Source organism: Amblyomma maculatum, chromosome 2 (assembly GCF_055883805.1).
Source record: "Amblyomma maculatum isolate TAMU_Amacu chromosome 2, ASM5588380v1, whole genome shotgun sequence".
In the NCBI taxonomy this organism is placed as follows: domain Eukaryota; kingdom Metazoa; phylum Arthropoda; class Arachnida; order Ixodida; family Ixodidae; genus Amblyomma; species Amblyomma maculatum.
The window spans coordinates 56,259,758-56,273,908 of record NC_139345.1 but is presented as its reverse complement, the minus strand read 5'-3'; the positions used below and the strand labels follow the sequence as shown (position 1 = coordinate 56,273,908).

Here is a 14,151-nt window from a genome sequence, read left to right as displayed (position 1 = left end):
ATTATTGAGTGACTATTAATTACTAAATACTCTGCGTTGCCGCTTGTCGGCAGGCAGCGGAACTGCGAGAACTGTGTTTCAACGTTCGGAGCACAGGGCCACAGGACAAGCAGCGCCGTTGATACACCTTTCTATTCTTACACTGTGATCTCGACCAAGGTTAATGAAGCATGGTGCAATGAAGCTTTGAGGTCAATGGTCTCTACTCGTAAGAGTATAGTACACTGTAAACTGTAGTAACAGCAAGAGCACGGTGAACAACTCTATGGGAAGCAATTAATCCTGCGAGGGGAGACGCGCATCATGGTGGCATGCGCGCTACGGTGTCTAGATGGGTAGGTGTGCCGACCGGCGGGGGTAACGCGTGCCTTTTCTTCATGACGCCGCAGTGGCGCCACCAGCGAAAGCCCGGTTCATGACCGTTTCCTCCGGCCGTCGCCACGCATGACAGAAAGCGACTCGCTTCACTTTTTTCCAAGTGCAAATGAGTTTATTGCAAACAAGCTGTCTTACGGGAATAGGGAAGGGATGTAAACATATTACAAAGGCAGGGGAGCCGAGTTTAACGCTGTTTTTTTACGTACAGCGTGTTTGCTGCGTTCCCGATTTTTCAGGCAAGCAACTCCAAACACTGTTATGTCACTTCCTCGTTCTTAATTTTTTTTTTCATTAAATGTTCCACGCCATCACAAGGCAACGCGAATATATATTAACACAGTGCTCAGCTGTGATTTATGCGTGTGCATGGGCGTAATTGCAGACCTTGCGGATAAATAAAATAAAACGAGTGCATAAGCTTGTATTGCAAAACGGCATCTTCTAGCTGAACTTTTGAAAGTGCAATAAATGACATGCACACATTAGTGTTTTTGAGTCAGTGAAGTAACACACCCCAAAATCATGCCTATGCGTTCAAAGCACGCGTCTCAATTTCAGGTGTTTTCTTTCTTTTTTTTTTTTTTTTCGCGCGTTTTCACGGGCCAGGTTCTTGCTCGAAGTGGAGGCGCATGATAGAGTAAAACTTGACGACGCTGTTAGGGATCTCAATCTTATGCTCCTCACAACTGATCATAGGCGGAGGTTTGAGCTGCAGAAAAGAGGCGAAGTCTGCGAGACTTTCTCGCCTCAGTTCAGTGACTGTGAAGCAGTGACTGAAGGTCTCCTCGAGAGATGTCACGAGACTGTTCAAAGCATCAGATGGGAATATTAAGTTCCCCATGCTTACGTGGGCTGTGAGAGCGGCCACAGGCGGAAGTGGAGCTTCTGGCGATGCCAGCAAAACAGTGGCACAATCGGCACATTTAGTCTTTGAAAGAAACTTTCGCGCCACGTATCCTGCCAAATAGAAAATCAGCCGCGAATCACTTTTTCCTACCGCCAGCTAGGCTGCTGTGGTCGTTGTCAAGCTGGCAAGCGCTGAGCATTTCGTGTGCCGCCTGCACATTCCCTATGTCCAGTAAGTCGTCCACATACCTCTGCTGGGTCTCTGCTTTTGCTATGACATCATCGGTGTCAAGCAAGCTGCTTAGTAGACCGGGTGAAACATTCCCATGGTCAGGTGACTTGGCCAAGTTCATGAACTCCAGAGTGTTTATGGAGGTCAAGAACTGAACGGGGGTCAATTGGATGGTCGTTACTTCCTGTCATTTGTCGCAAAACCCCAAACAGTTGCTCCAAGATGTCTTGGCTTAGTCTGGCGGTCATTAAGTACCCGTAGCCTATTTTGGACGACAGATAATCCAAGAGGGAAAGAGTGATCGACAGCGTGACTCGGAGGCCTTCTGCAGTGCTCCCTGATGAGAATCCCTCCTTGACACTTCGGTTACAGACGTAGAGATACCTTCACTGGAGCTTGAAGGTACTGGATCGTCCGGCACTGTCTCAAGGTCGTGGCTGTCATTTCTGGCAGCCTTGGTTGGGCGGCAGCCTGTGGAATTCTTCGTCTTTCGTTTCGCGGTCACCTTTCTTGACAGGTAAGCAGGAGCATCGGGCAGGGCAGAAGGCACGGCATCTTTCGTCAATCGTGGGTGAGAACGTGGGAGGCTAACAACGTTGCCTTCTATCATACATTTGTAATCCCGTTCGATACACTCTTGGTCAAAATGCCGCTCACACACAACGGAGTGTGGCTGCAACCTCTTGTCGGCACGATGAAGAGCAAGCTCCCACCTTTTGAACAGTTCTGGATCCCGCGGCGCCGAAAACAGCGAGACTTTCAGTCCTTTTCTCGATTACTTGTAGCCGGATTTGCAGAAGGGTGCGAAACAAGTTGTGTCCTTTTTGGTCTTCATTCCGATCATTTCTCACAAAAAGCGCAGCGCCTGCTCCGCTGCGGCGCTTGCATGTGGACGATGACAGACAGCAAACAGACGAGAAAACAGGTAGCTAGTGTCGTCTGTTTATTGTTTCAATGCCAGACCGCAAAAGTCTCAGTTTCAGCTACTATTTTGACTGATAACGCAAGTAATAACTAATGTTTTTAAACAAAAATGAGGTTAACAAAACGCGCGATGCGATTGCGACAAGTAGCAGACGATCCGCCGGTGAGCACCGGGCGGAGAACAGCAGCGCCAGTTTCGTCGTCATGAAGCGGAGGCACGCGGAACTACGCTTTGTGCCCTGCCGGTCGGCACACCTACCCATCTAGCCACCGTCACGGCCGGTCTCGAGGACCTGCCGGTCGCCACCGCGCGATCTTGGTAAGCTGCGCATGCGCGAGAAGAAAGAAGGTAGATGAGGAGGATCTGTTTGTAGTCTGGCGGATGTGACGTAATAAATTGCTTATTTTTGTTTTTTGCTTGCGTGTACTCTCGTACCCAGACGCTTTTTTTTATCGCCGCCTCCGCACCCGCAGGACCAGGTGCCTTTTTTTTTTTTTTTTTTCCTTTTCAATTTTGGCGCGCAGTGGTACAAGCAAGCGGGAGGCTTGTTCGCGCAGTGTTTCAGATTGACCAGACTGGAATGTATTCTGCAAAATAGACTGGGCGGCACCCATCCTTGCAAGTTTCTTCAGACTTTCGTAAGTACAGCGAAAATGCAGCGCAAAACACTTACGGTGGCATCCCGTACTTTCCTCGCCAACTTAGGAGAGCTCATGGCGCCGCTCTTTTCACGTTACAGCTTGTCTGGAAAGCTTTTCTGCATCGATGCGTTATTGCTAAGTGATCTCAATTCTTTTTGCGGCATCTTGCTGTGAGTCGGTGGCTTCAAGTGAAGCGTAGAGGATCTACGAAGCTCTTTTCCGTGCGCCAGGAAGCAGTCCCTTCAATATCCGTGCTTCGATCGGTCGCCGGCGACTCATTTTCGAGTGCGCCTCCGTTTTGCTCCCGAATAGCCCTGTCTTAGCAAGAGCAACCATTTCTATTTTTTGTTTCAGTGTGTGCCGAAATACTCTTGCTGCACAGCGATTTTGGGATCTTTGCTACGTCGCAGCTTCTGCTCATGGGCTCTCCTGCACCATGAATGCCTTGTGCCTCATGAAAGGTGGGTACAAAATGTGTGCTGGCAAAAACAGGTTGCTCCACAAGAGCGCTACTATATGAAATCGAAGTGACCTTATTTATGAAGCTGGCACTGGGCATGCATTTCGGTCAGCACCGTGACAGCCAAAGCAGTAGAAAAGGGTGAGGGGGGTGGGGGTGCCAGTACATATCTGCCGGACTGTTCTGACCACTAGATAGGACTAACCCGGTCATACGACTACATTTTAGCTAAGCTACATTTTAGCTAAGCGTGATAATATTAATGACATTTTTGCATCAACTCTAGGTGAATTCAAATTCTGTTTCTAGTTATGACTGTATATTGTCTTGTGCACCATACAAGGTAATTGCTGTTGATGGGCACGGTAAAAAAAATTTTTTTCAATGTTCACCAGCAAATCTACTCAGTGACAGTGCTATTTCTGTGGCCATTGTATAGATCCTTTTTGTATTCCTGACTAGAGCGGGTGAAATCGCTTCTTTCAGCTGTAGCGCGTTAACAAAATAAATGCTGGTGCATATTTTCCAGTAGCTGTCAAATACAGTGAGAGGGCATTCAGGTGCACAAGGTGGGACTAGGCTGAACCAGTCTGTTCCATATAGAGATACTAGTGCCCACGTAGGCCTGTCATGGTAGAAAATAGAATTGTATAATTGCTCGAAGAGCTTTCCAGTAGCATGCTTTGATGGGCTAGCTGGCACACCACTGCAGTGTGGTTTGGCTGTGCGAACAGGCCAAGGACGAAAGGAACGCACATGGAAATGCCAAGTTTGTTTTATCATTTCTTCATCTCCGTGTTTCTTTGGTTTACACTGCCAAATCATATTCACGCTTTCCTATATGTTATCTTGCAAACAGCAAATGCACTGCTACCACTAGGGGCAAATTTTATTTGCTCTTTTTGGTTGAGGCCAATTTATTTTACTGATAGAACATTAAATGTTTCCATGTGAGTGCCATGTGACAGCTACTAGCATTATACTTTCATTCTGTGTTGCAGCGGGATCATTAATGTCTTACCTTTCCCAGGAGCCGGCATTTATTGCATTGTTCCGATTTCCAGGCCCTTCCCTGTTTGGTGCGTGTGCTGAAACAGGAATCCCTTGGAGGCGATTTGCAGCTTTTGTTCATCATCTTGATTCCGTCCCCACATAGGTAATAGCCACTGCGGTGGCACAGGATTAGGGTGCTCAATTGTTAAACCCAAGGACACAGGATGAAATCCTGGTTGCAGCAGTCCCTTTACAATGGAGGTGAAAAGCAATGCCGTGAACTGTGCGATGTTGACACACATTTAAAGTTAAAGACAAGGTTGTTGAAATTTCTGGAGGCCTTCACTAAAGCATGTATCTATGTCCCAATGTGGAAACAGTCTGTCCGGGCAATGGACAGGGAGAAAATCCAACGAGGTCATTGAGAGCATATTTACCACGGTAGCAGGGGTGAATTTAGGTGCCTACCCTGTTGGGGGGGGGGGGGGGCACAGCTAGTATTATTGCGACATATCTGTAGTGCTTCCTGATATATATTTTTTTACATAGTGGCCATGCAGACCAGTTGGTGCAAACCTAACTTGCTGGACATGGACATGGGAAGCCAAGGACATGGGAACTCAATACAAAGAAGTACATGGGACAACACTGTTTGGTCTGAGACCCATTTCCAAAGCATTTCACCCCAAAAGAGCCAAGCATCAGGTCAGGGGAAATCCTGTACCAGTTGGAAAACTGTTGAGTACCTGGCGGCACCTGGAATCAAACCTGGTACCTTCTGAATGCGCAGCATTTCTTTTTCTTGTGTTCCCGTGTCTTTGGCTGGTCCAATATGTTAGATTTAAGTTTAGTACAATACCCCAAGAAAACAAAAATGACAAAATATTTTTGGTCAGTACATAATCTAATTGCCCACTGTTCTTTTAGTTTTCATGGCATTGTTTGTCTATAAAATATATATCCATGAAATTTGTTGCCGCTTAACTAAATTTGTGCAGAGCTAAACACAAAATTTCACCGATCCAGTTTTTGTGTGTGTGTGAGTGTGTTCAGGTAAAGACTATCAGTGTTACAGAAACATTGTTCTACATGCTAGTTTAACATATTTGACAATGGCTAAGTTTCAGAAATAAAAAGCACAGCTATGAGGTTCCTGAAAATTTTCAGACAGCTCGTCCCAGTGTATATTATTTTTTTTTTAAGAACATTGGTGAGTATGCTGAGCACTGATGTCTTCTTGCAATGAAATTTTTTCTAGCTTGGTCAGTTCTTTCAAGAACAAACTTAGTATTATACTTTAACCATAATCATCACGGAATGACACGGATCTGGTGTGTGAATCCACCCCAAGTAATCTGTAAAAAAAAAAAAAAAAAAAAAAAAAAAAGACGAAAATGTACTGCATACACCAGCGCACCTTTGACCAAGGCCTTTCTGAATTCATGAACGATCATTAAGCTTTTTTAAGGTCTTCCAAAGCCACGTTGAGCACCATTAGAACGAGAACCCGAGGAAAGGCTACTACCCCACCAAGACATGATGGCCTTGTGACAGAATCTGCCTCACATTCAGGAGGTACCAGTTTCGATCCTGGTGCTGGTGGGTACAAGATTTCTCCCGGCCTGATTCTGGGCTCTTCTGGGATAAGATGCTTGGGAAAGGTATTCTAGTTCACTTCAGGAAAAGGGTCATGAACCAAAATTCACGATTCGTTCCACCATTAGACAACCCTAAGTCCGCTTCGTGCAGCAGAAGCCCATATGCAGTTCCTTTTTCCTCCTTTCCTAAGCCATGAGCCCTGGTAAGCCAAGCACCAGGCTGGGCCATAGCTGGTACACATTTGAGAAAATTGGGAGTGGAAGTCGAACCCACCACATTGCTGTAATGTGGTGGGTTCGGCTTGTAAATTATACTTCTTGTGGACTGGCGGTGGCTTTGACACAATATTTTGATTAAGGAGAGGTGGACGATTATTAGGTTATGTATTTCATGCACAATGCATACCTTATAGTACTTCAATGTTGCAGCATGCATAAATGTTAATTTTGGCAGTCTTGGGCTCCACTACGGCATTATGGAATTCAATAGCTAGGCTGCTGTGCGTTTCTCGACCTTCTGATGTTCGAAATAAATTTCACATGTTCCACCTCCAGTTGTATTAGCACGAACTTCGGCGGTGATGCAGGCATTGCGAAATCAGGGGGTAGACGAGTCGTACGTGAAAGTGCTGCAAGATATATTTAGTGGGTGCACAGCAATCATAGTTCTGCATAAAAAAGTAACAAAATTCCCATACAGAAAGGTGTTAGACAAGGAGACACGCTCTCCCCAGTACTATTCACAGCTTGCTTAGAGGAAGTATTCAGAGACTTGGAATGGGAGCAGTTAGGGATCAGGGTAGATGGAGAATACCTCAGTAATCTGCAATTTGCTGATGACATTGCCTTGCTAAGTAACTCGGGGAATGAACTGCAAATAATGATTGATGACTTAGACAGGAAAAGTAGAAAGGTAGGCTTAAAAATCAATATGCAGAAGACTAAGGTAATGTTCAACAGCCTCGGGAAGGAACAGCAGTTTACATTAGGTAGCGAAATACTGGAAGTAGTAGGCGAATATGTCTACATAGGACAGGTAGTAACCGCAGACCCGGACCATGGAAAGGAAATAACAAGAATAAGATTGGGATGGAGCGCATTTGGCAAGCACTCGCAGATTATAACTAGCAGCTTATTGGTATCACTCAAGAGGAAAGTATGCAACAGTTGCATCTTACCTGTACTCACCTATGGGGCTGAAACGTGGAGGCTAACCAAGAGGGTTCTACTTAAGTTGAGGATAACTCAGAGGGCTATGGAACGAAAAATGGTAGGGGTAACATTAAGAGATGGGAAGCGTGCAGAGTGGGTCAGAGAAATAACTCAAGTTACCGACATTCTAGTGGAAATTAAGAAGAAGAAATGGACATGGGCAGGACATGTAATGCGAAGAGAGGATAACCGATGGTCGCTTAGGGTAACAAACTGGATTCCAAGGGAAGGAAAGCGTAGCAGGGGACAGCGGATGAGGTTGAGAAGTTCGCAGGGGTCAAGTGGATGGGAGAGGCCTTCGCCCTGCAGTGGGTATAGTCAGGCTGATGATGAAACACAGAAGCCACCTCCTACACTATCTGATGATGGGAAAGTGAGTCTATCGACAAGACAGTATAAAAATAACCTTAGTGTACATGAATGAACCAACAGGATATCGAAAACTTCCATGAGCCGCATAAAAAACTAAGATACATCCAATAAAAACATGCAGCACTTAAAATGCAGGGTTGAAGTATTGCTCCAAAATCACAAGTACCACTACGGCCCACCACGGAAGCAATAGCAGTGGTGCCTTGTCACAAACAGCCCACTTGCGTTATAGGGTTCCTTCAGCGCATAGACAGTGACTGAACTGGAAAGCGGTGAAAGCACATGGATGCAAAGAAAATATGAGTAGCCATTGGAATGCCATGACGCCATCTCAAAATAAAACTAAAATGCCAGTGACGCATGCTACAGTGTCTGAAGCATCGTGATTGGTTATATCACGGCCGCAGAAAGTTGTCACTGAGTATGGCAAACTTTTGTGGATAGTCGGGGCATTTTGGCACAGCATGGCGCAAATTTCACGCTTAATGCACAGCTTGGTGCAGAAATATGTAGCCGTATCAAAATATGCAATTGGTGCAGCTGTTGCACCCCTGTGTGCTGTCCGCTCATCATTCTTGGATATTCAGGCACCAAGCCGCTTCTGCTCTTTGAGGCCTGGGAGAGGTCTGGTGTCTTTGCCTTTTTAACTGCTTGGAGCACGACAGATTTTATTAACCCTATTAAGTATGCCCACTCTTTTCAGCCTTCCATTAATAGCCTGGTACGCAGATTTAGGGTGTCTTTGGCAAGCGCACCTCCTGCATATCCTCCAAAACCTCTAGCAGTCTCTCCACTGCTTTGAAGCTCCGTTCGATCGATAGCCTTTGTCCTGCGAAGCTCCCTAGAAATTAAATACTGAAACCAAATACTAGAAACCAAATACTGTGGGAAGTCTCGACACTGACAAGAAAGAAAAAGTAAGGGGAACAAAGGACTCCTTTGCGGCGCGACGGAGTCCTGTATTTTTTCTTCATTGTGCATGATCATCCTTTATAGATTTATCGCTGTCATACCTGCTTAAGTGCTTCCGCACTAACTTGGAACCAACATGGCGGCCCACCAAGCCTGACTGCCGTTTTTAGCCAAAATAGGGAACCCTAGCATGAGATGTCACCACCCTAAGCCGGGCGCCGCGGCGCAACATCCTCTGAATTCGGCGCCATCTATTAGGGTTGTGAGAAAGTGTCTGCTGTCCCATATTGCCTCCGAGATCATCCCCACGCTTGCGGGGGTGATCTCTGAGGCCATGCTTCCCGCCCTTCCTCGCAAACATCTCCTCGCCTTCGACTGTCTTTTGACCGAGCCGCTTTTTTAAAAGAGCGAGAATGAGTGGCGACTCACTGAGCGGCCACTCTTTTGGAGAGCAGTCGCTTAGTGAGCAGTGGTTCTTTTGGAGAGCCGCTGGTTCAGTGAGCCATCGGGAACCGTGAGCAGCGTTTCTTTTGGAGTGCTGTTAGGAACCGTTCTGCCAGAGTTAGGTCTTCTGTTTGCTGCTACTTTAGCGCCATCTATTAGCAGTACGAGAAAGCAACTCCAGTGGTCAGGCACAGGTGGATTGGGCCGGCATATAAAGAAAAGAAAAAAGTGTGCTGTCTGCACAATCCTTCGCACGTAGTTGGTCGGCTGCTTCGGCGCCGTGTCGAGGCTCCGCGCCGGCGACCTGGCAGCCGCAATGTGTGTATGCTTCGGGTGGTCGCCGCTGTTTTTGTGCGTCTTTTGTTTTGCTTTCAATAATTGCTATGTATAGTTTTCTCAAGCTGCATTACAACAGGGCGAATGTGGAATGCATGGCCCCTTCCGCAGCCAGCCCAGCAGAAAAAAAATATCTAGTTCAGTCATGAACAGCACTGACTGCAGCGCGTCGTGTGCTCAAAACGGGAACAGATGCTTTATGAAAATTAAAACCACACTTCACAGCATGAATGGCGAGCGATTCGGCTTGAAGTAGATACAGAATGAATGAATTAAATACGGTCGGTGTATGTATGTGGCGGCAAAAACAGGAAGGTTGAACAAGTTTGGGTTAGGGGACCGGGCCAGAAACCTGTTGCCAGGAATAAAGGAAGCAGTGGGAGAAGCCGGGGCGCTGAGAGCTGTGGGCATTGAGAAAAACTGTCGCAAAGTTGAACAGGGTTATAGGAATATACGAAAAACGAATCAGCTAGAGAAAGCATGTGGGGGGAGGGGGGATTTAGAAAGTGAAAAAGGACTAAAGCGGACTCGAGCTACAAAGCACACACTGCATTAAAAAAAATGATGCATTTATACTTCAGGCTCCTCCTGAGTTCACTGTCTCCGGGAATATAAGAGGGACCTCGAATCAGGTGATCTGCTTTCTTTATATTTATAATTCACTATCTATATCTGTCTACATTGTCACTATCAGTATTTATTAAGTCAGTCCACAAGAGATTTTGGGCTAGAGATTGATGGCCCGAAGTATTTATTAAGGATAATTCTCAGTGTGTTTAATGATGGCCAATGTTATTCAGATAATTTTGAAACGATAGGGTACCAAAAGAACGAAGTCCTCTCTTGGACTTCGTGTACATAAAGTGGACATAAAGAGTAAGAATCGAGCCTAAAAAAATATGGATGTTGCTGTTTACTGAGATTTTGTAGTCACCATTAGGGGAGATAGGATGGACACACAAATATTTCCACGCTTTCGTTAAGTTTCGGGAGGTCGAATGGGTGCGTATCAGTGAACGAGAGAGAGGCAGAGTTGGCTTTCTCTCTCCCCAATAGACCACTGTTCGCTCCTGAGCGACCCAGGCTTAAGTAAGCCGGTGAACCGTTCAAATGAGCCGGCTCACTTCAGTAAGCTGAGCCGTTCTGAGCCGCTTTGCTGATCTCTAGGTCGTCGTCTCTTCAGCTCACTGTTCCTGAGTCTGCGTCGCTTGGATGGTAGCTATTCGAAGGTACTCTTGAGAAGATAAAGGTGGCAAACACCTGCCACATGGCGGCTGCGACGAGGCACTGGCTGGATTCCCAGGATGTTTTACCCAGCACCTCCACCAAATGTAGCGGATGAAATGGGTTTAATACAGGTCAACGTTTGAATAATGAAGGCTGCTTGCAAACGGCCCAAAGCCCAGAACAGTCTGCACGCATCTCTCTCTTCCTCGAACTCCTCAGTAAGCACTTCCTCATTTTGAAAGTAAAAATGGGGTATTTCACATATAAACCTCTGGCACCCATTGCATTGACTTATGCTTTAGTCCACTTCAGCAGATCATAATGGTTGCGGAGCACTGCAAGTTTCATTTTCAACCGTCAAAATGTGGAGCACATGCAGTCGAACCCTGCAAAGGAATTTTTTTTTTTGTTCCCGCGAGAATTTCACTCTTGCAAAAGTTGACAAATGAGTAAATATTAGCAATTGGCAATTAAGCTATAAGTTGTGATGGCTCAAAAAGTGAGCATGAAAACGGCGAATACGCACTTGTCAGCATCCACAACCAGGCCGTGCTGTTGGAGGTGCTGTAAACTGCACGCAGGTAGTTCTCGTTATCTATAGACATATTGCTGACTGTGTTCGCATACATCAATGATCGATGTATGCGAACACAGCTGGGAGGCCTCTTGTGACCTTAGCAATGAACTGCTGAAAGGTTTGAGTTGGGTTCTGAAGTCCAAAGGGCATCCACACATACTCTAACAGCCCAAACGCAGTTGTGATGGCTGCTTTAGTATGCTGGCAAACACAGTGGGTATCTGGTGATGTGCCTAGCCAGGTCCACTTTGTTAAAAATGGTGCAGCCATTCAGATGTGATGTGAAGCAGTGGATAGCTGTCGTGGACAGTCTTGGCATTCAACACTTCATAGTCACCGCACGGACGCCAGTCACTTGGTTCTTTTTTTAGATATGAGATGGAATGAAGCCCATGCGCTGGATGATGGGTGTATAATGTCGAGTTGCATCATGATTGAACTCCCGTTTAGCAGGTGACCACCAAACAAGAGGTGTGATCGTGCTGGTGGTGGTGGTCACACCATATGCTTTGGTGGCTGAGTGAGATTTAAACGCTTTGCCAGTTACTGAAATCACACCGGGATGTTCTCAAAGGAGGTGATGGTATCAGCATGCCGATGCCGGTGGGGACAAGGTTAGACTCGACGCCAGATATAGATAGCCGAGTGAAGCTGTCTGTCGGGCTGCATGCTGAATGAAGCCCAAGTGAAAGTACGATAAGAAATATGCGCTGATGATTGGGTCAACATCAGCAATGACGAACACTCATCAAAATGTGTGGCAGGGTACCAAGTTGAGGGTGAGGGAGCGAAGTCTATATGTCACTATGGTCGAAGGGATGGCAGCCCGTTGCGATTGCCCCGCCAGCTAGGCAAGATGGCTTTTTTTTTTAAGGATCACGCTGACCTCTGCACCATTGTTGACAAGGAACGGATTATGACAGGTCTTGTCAATTACCACAAAAGGACCCCGCCGGGGTGGCGCAGTGGTTACGGCACTCGACTACTGTTCCCAAGGACGCGGGATCGACTCCCGGCCTCGGCGGCCGCTTTTCGATCGAGGCGAAAAGGAAGGAAGGAAGGCCCGTGTGCTGTGCGATGTCAGTGCACGTTAAAGAATCCCAGGTGCTCAAAATTTCCGGAGTCCTCCACTACGGCGTCTCTCATAGCCTGAGTTGCTTTGGGACGTTAAACCCCACAAACCAAACCACGAAAGGTGACCGCATTGGGGAGCCACGAGTTGACATTAATGGTCTTGAGGGGTTTTTCCCAACCACGAGACATGCACTTAGTGGCAGGATGTAGGAATTGCCAGTCATACCAGCAGTGTTAAGTTATGGCTCTTTGTGCGCGATGGAAAGTGGTGACTGGAATATGGTGAATGGTCTCTTGGGACAGGCTCCTGAGTGTGTCAACTGAGGTAGTAAGCTCATCAGTACAGGCCTCGAGGCAGGAAATTGCCGAGTCTGCCAGTGGTGAGACAGCTGTGGCTTGCTGGAAGGCCACCTCATGAACCTGGTTGGTCAGCTCCATGGTTGTATCACTGGCCGCTGGGAAGGCAAGATGCAGATGCTTGGGCATCAATCAGCAAGAGCTGAAGAAGAACTCTCGAAGCAGCAGAACATGGGTGGTGAGTCCTCACCGAGGAGCTGCCAAATCCGGTGAAGCAGTTGTGAAAGGCGACAGTCGTCAAGGTCCACCAGTAAGGAGCTGCTGTAGGTGAGAGCGTTCTTACGCCATAGTTCTCTCGGGTACTTTGGTCTTGAGGTGCTGATGAGGGCATCTCCCATGAGTTTATAAGAATATCCTGCAGGTCACTGATCATGTCAGGAGAGAGCGCAGATACGACATGATTGTACTAAATCACCTTGTGAGGTGATGCAGTCAGTAGAGATGTGCACGGGCCGAAATTCTGAGCCCGAGCTAGCTTGGAATCTGTGTTACAGACCAGAGTCTGGCATGGCAACGTGTTCAGACTTAAAGGGCCCACGAAGAGCTATTTACGAAAACTAGAAAACGCACTCTAGATATAGGTATCCTATCAGTCCTCTTTGCAACACACAAATATTTTTGCTAGTGTCAGTAATACCGAAAATATTGGCGACTGAAATGGCGCTCGTCTTCTGCACGCTTAACCTGACGCACGCCGCCACGGAAGAAAAAAAAAAAATGGAAACAAGCTGAGACGGCACCCCACCACGTTCCATTCTGCCCGGGTCACCTGGGAGCATCCAGTAAGCGGGCACAACCAGCAAGCCCCGATGGAGGTTTGCGCGGGGGAACATGTCGCCCTAATCAGTTGAGAGCTTTAACCAGGAGCACTTTTTAAAAATTAGTTGTCAATTGTCTCCACGCAAAGTGTTTAAATTTGACTCAAATACTCACAAAGACCATCTCTATAAATTTCTTTCACTAGAATATTAGAGCAAATATTGTTTAATGGCCCTTTAAGGCCCTGGTCTGGCCCAGAATGATACAGAAAGAAATAATTTCCAAATAATGAGTTGACCTTGAAATGCTCAGTTGTCGCGTTTAAGATTGAAATTTGTAGAATATATAGAGGCACAGCACAACATAGAATTATATTAATTTTTTTATATTACGCAAGAACAATTTATGCATTGATGAATGCTTAAGACATTTGTGGCACTCCTGGATTGTGAATCCAGCAACGCTGAAGTTCTTTTTACTGCTGTAACTTGTGGCTGCAATGAATAATGTGTTCTTAGCAAGAAAGGAAAGATTTAGGTACATGGTTTCCTCACTTCACCAAAAACACGCGGCCTCTGAGCAAGGGGTTGATTCTGTGGCCAAGTACTCAGTAAGCTTATCTTGCTCACTGCGTGTCTTTCATGGCACCGACAAGGTCGTGGACCGCAGATGCTTTGACTAGGTGCTATGGCCCATTTCTACTGAGGCTTGTTGAGGCCTGGCACAACAGATGTGGAAGAGCTGACAGCATACCGCGAATCTGGAAACTGATACCTAAACATCTGCCGAAGAGGAAGAGACAAAAGTC

At 46.5% G+C, this 14,151-nt stretch overlaps 1 long non-coding RNA gene across 1 annotated transcript; it reads left to right on the top strand.

Moving 5' to 3' along the window:
- The first annotated feature begins 2,939 nt into the window (after positions 1-2,939).
- LOC146198702 (uncharacterized) lies at positions 2,940-5,645 on the top strand. Its single transcript, XR_014705010.1, has 3 exons — positions 2,940-3,019; positions 3,377-3,483; positions 4,547-5,645. It is a non-coding gene; the product is annotated as an uncharacterized LOC146198702 (long non-coding RNA).
- The last annotated feature ends 8,506 nt before the right edge of the window (positions 5,646-14,151 follow it).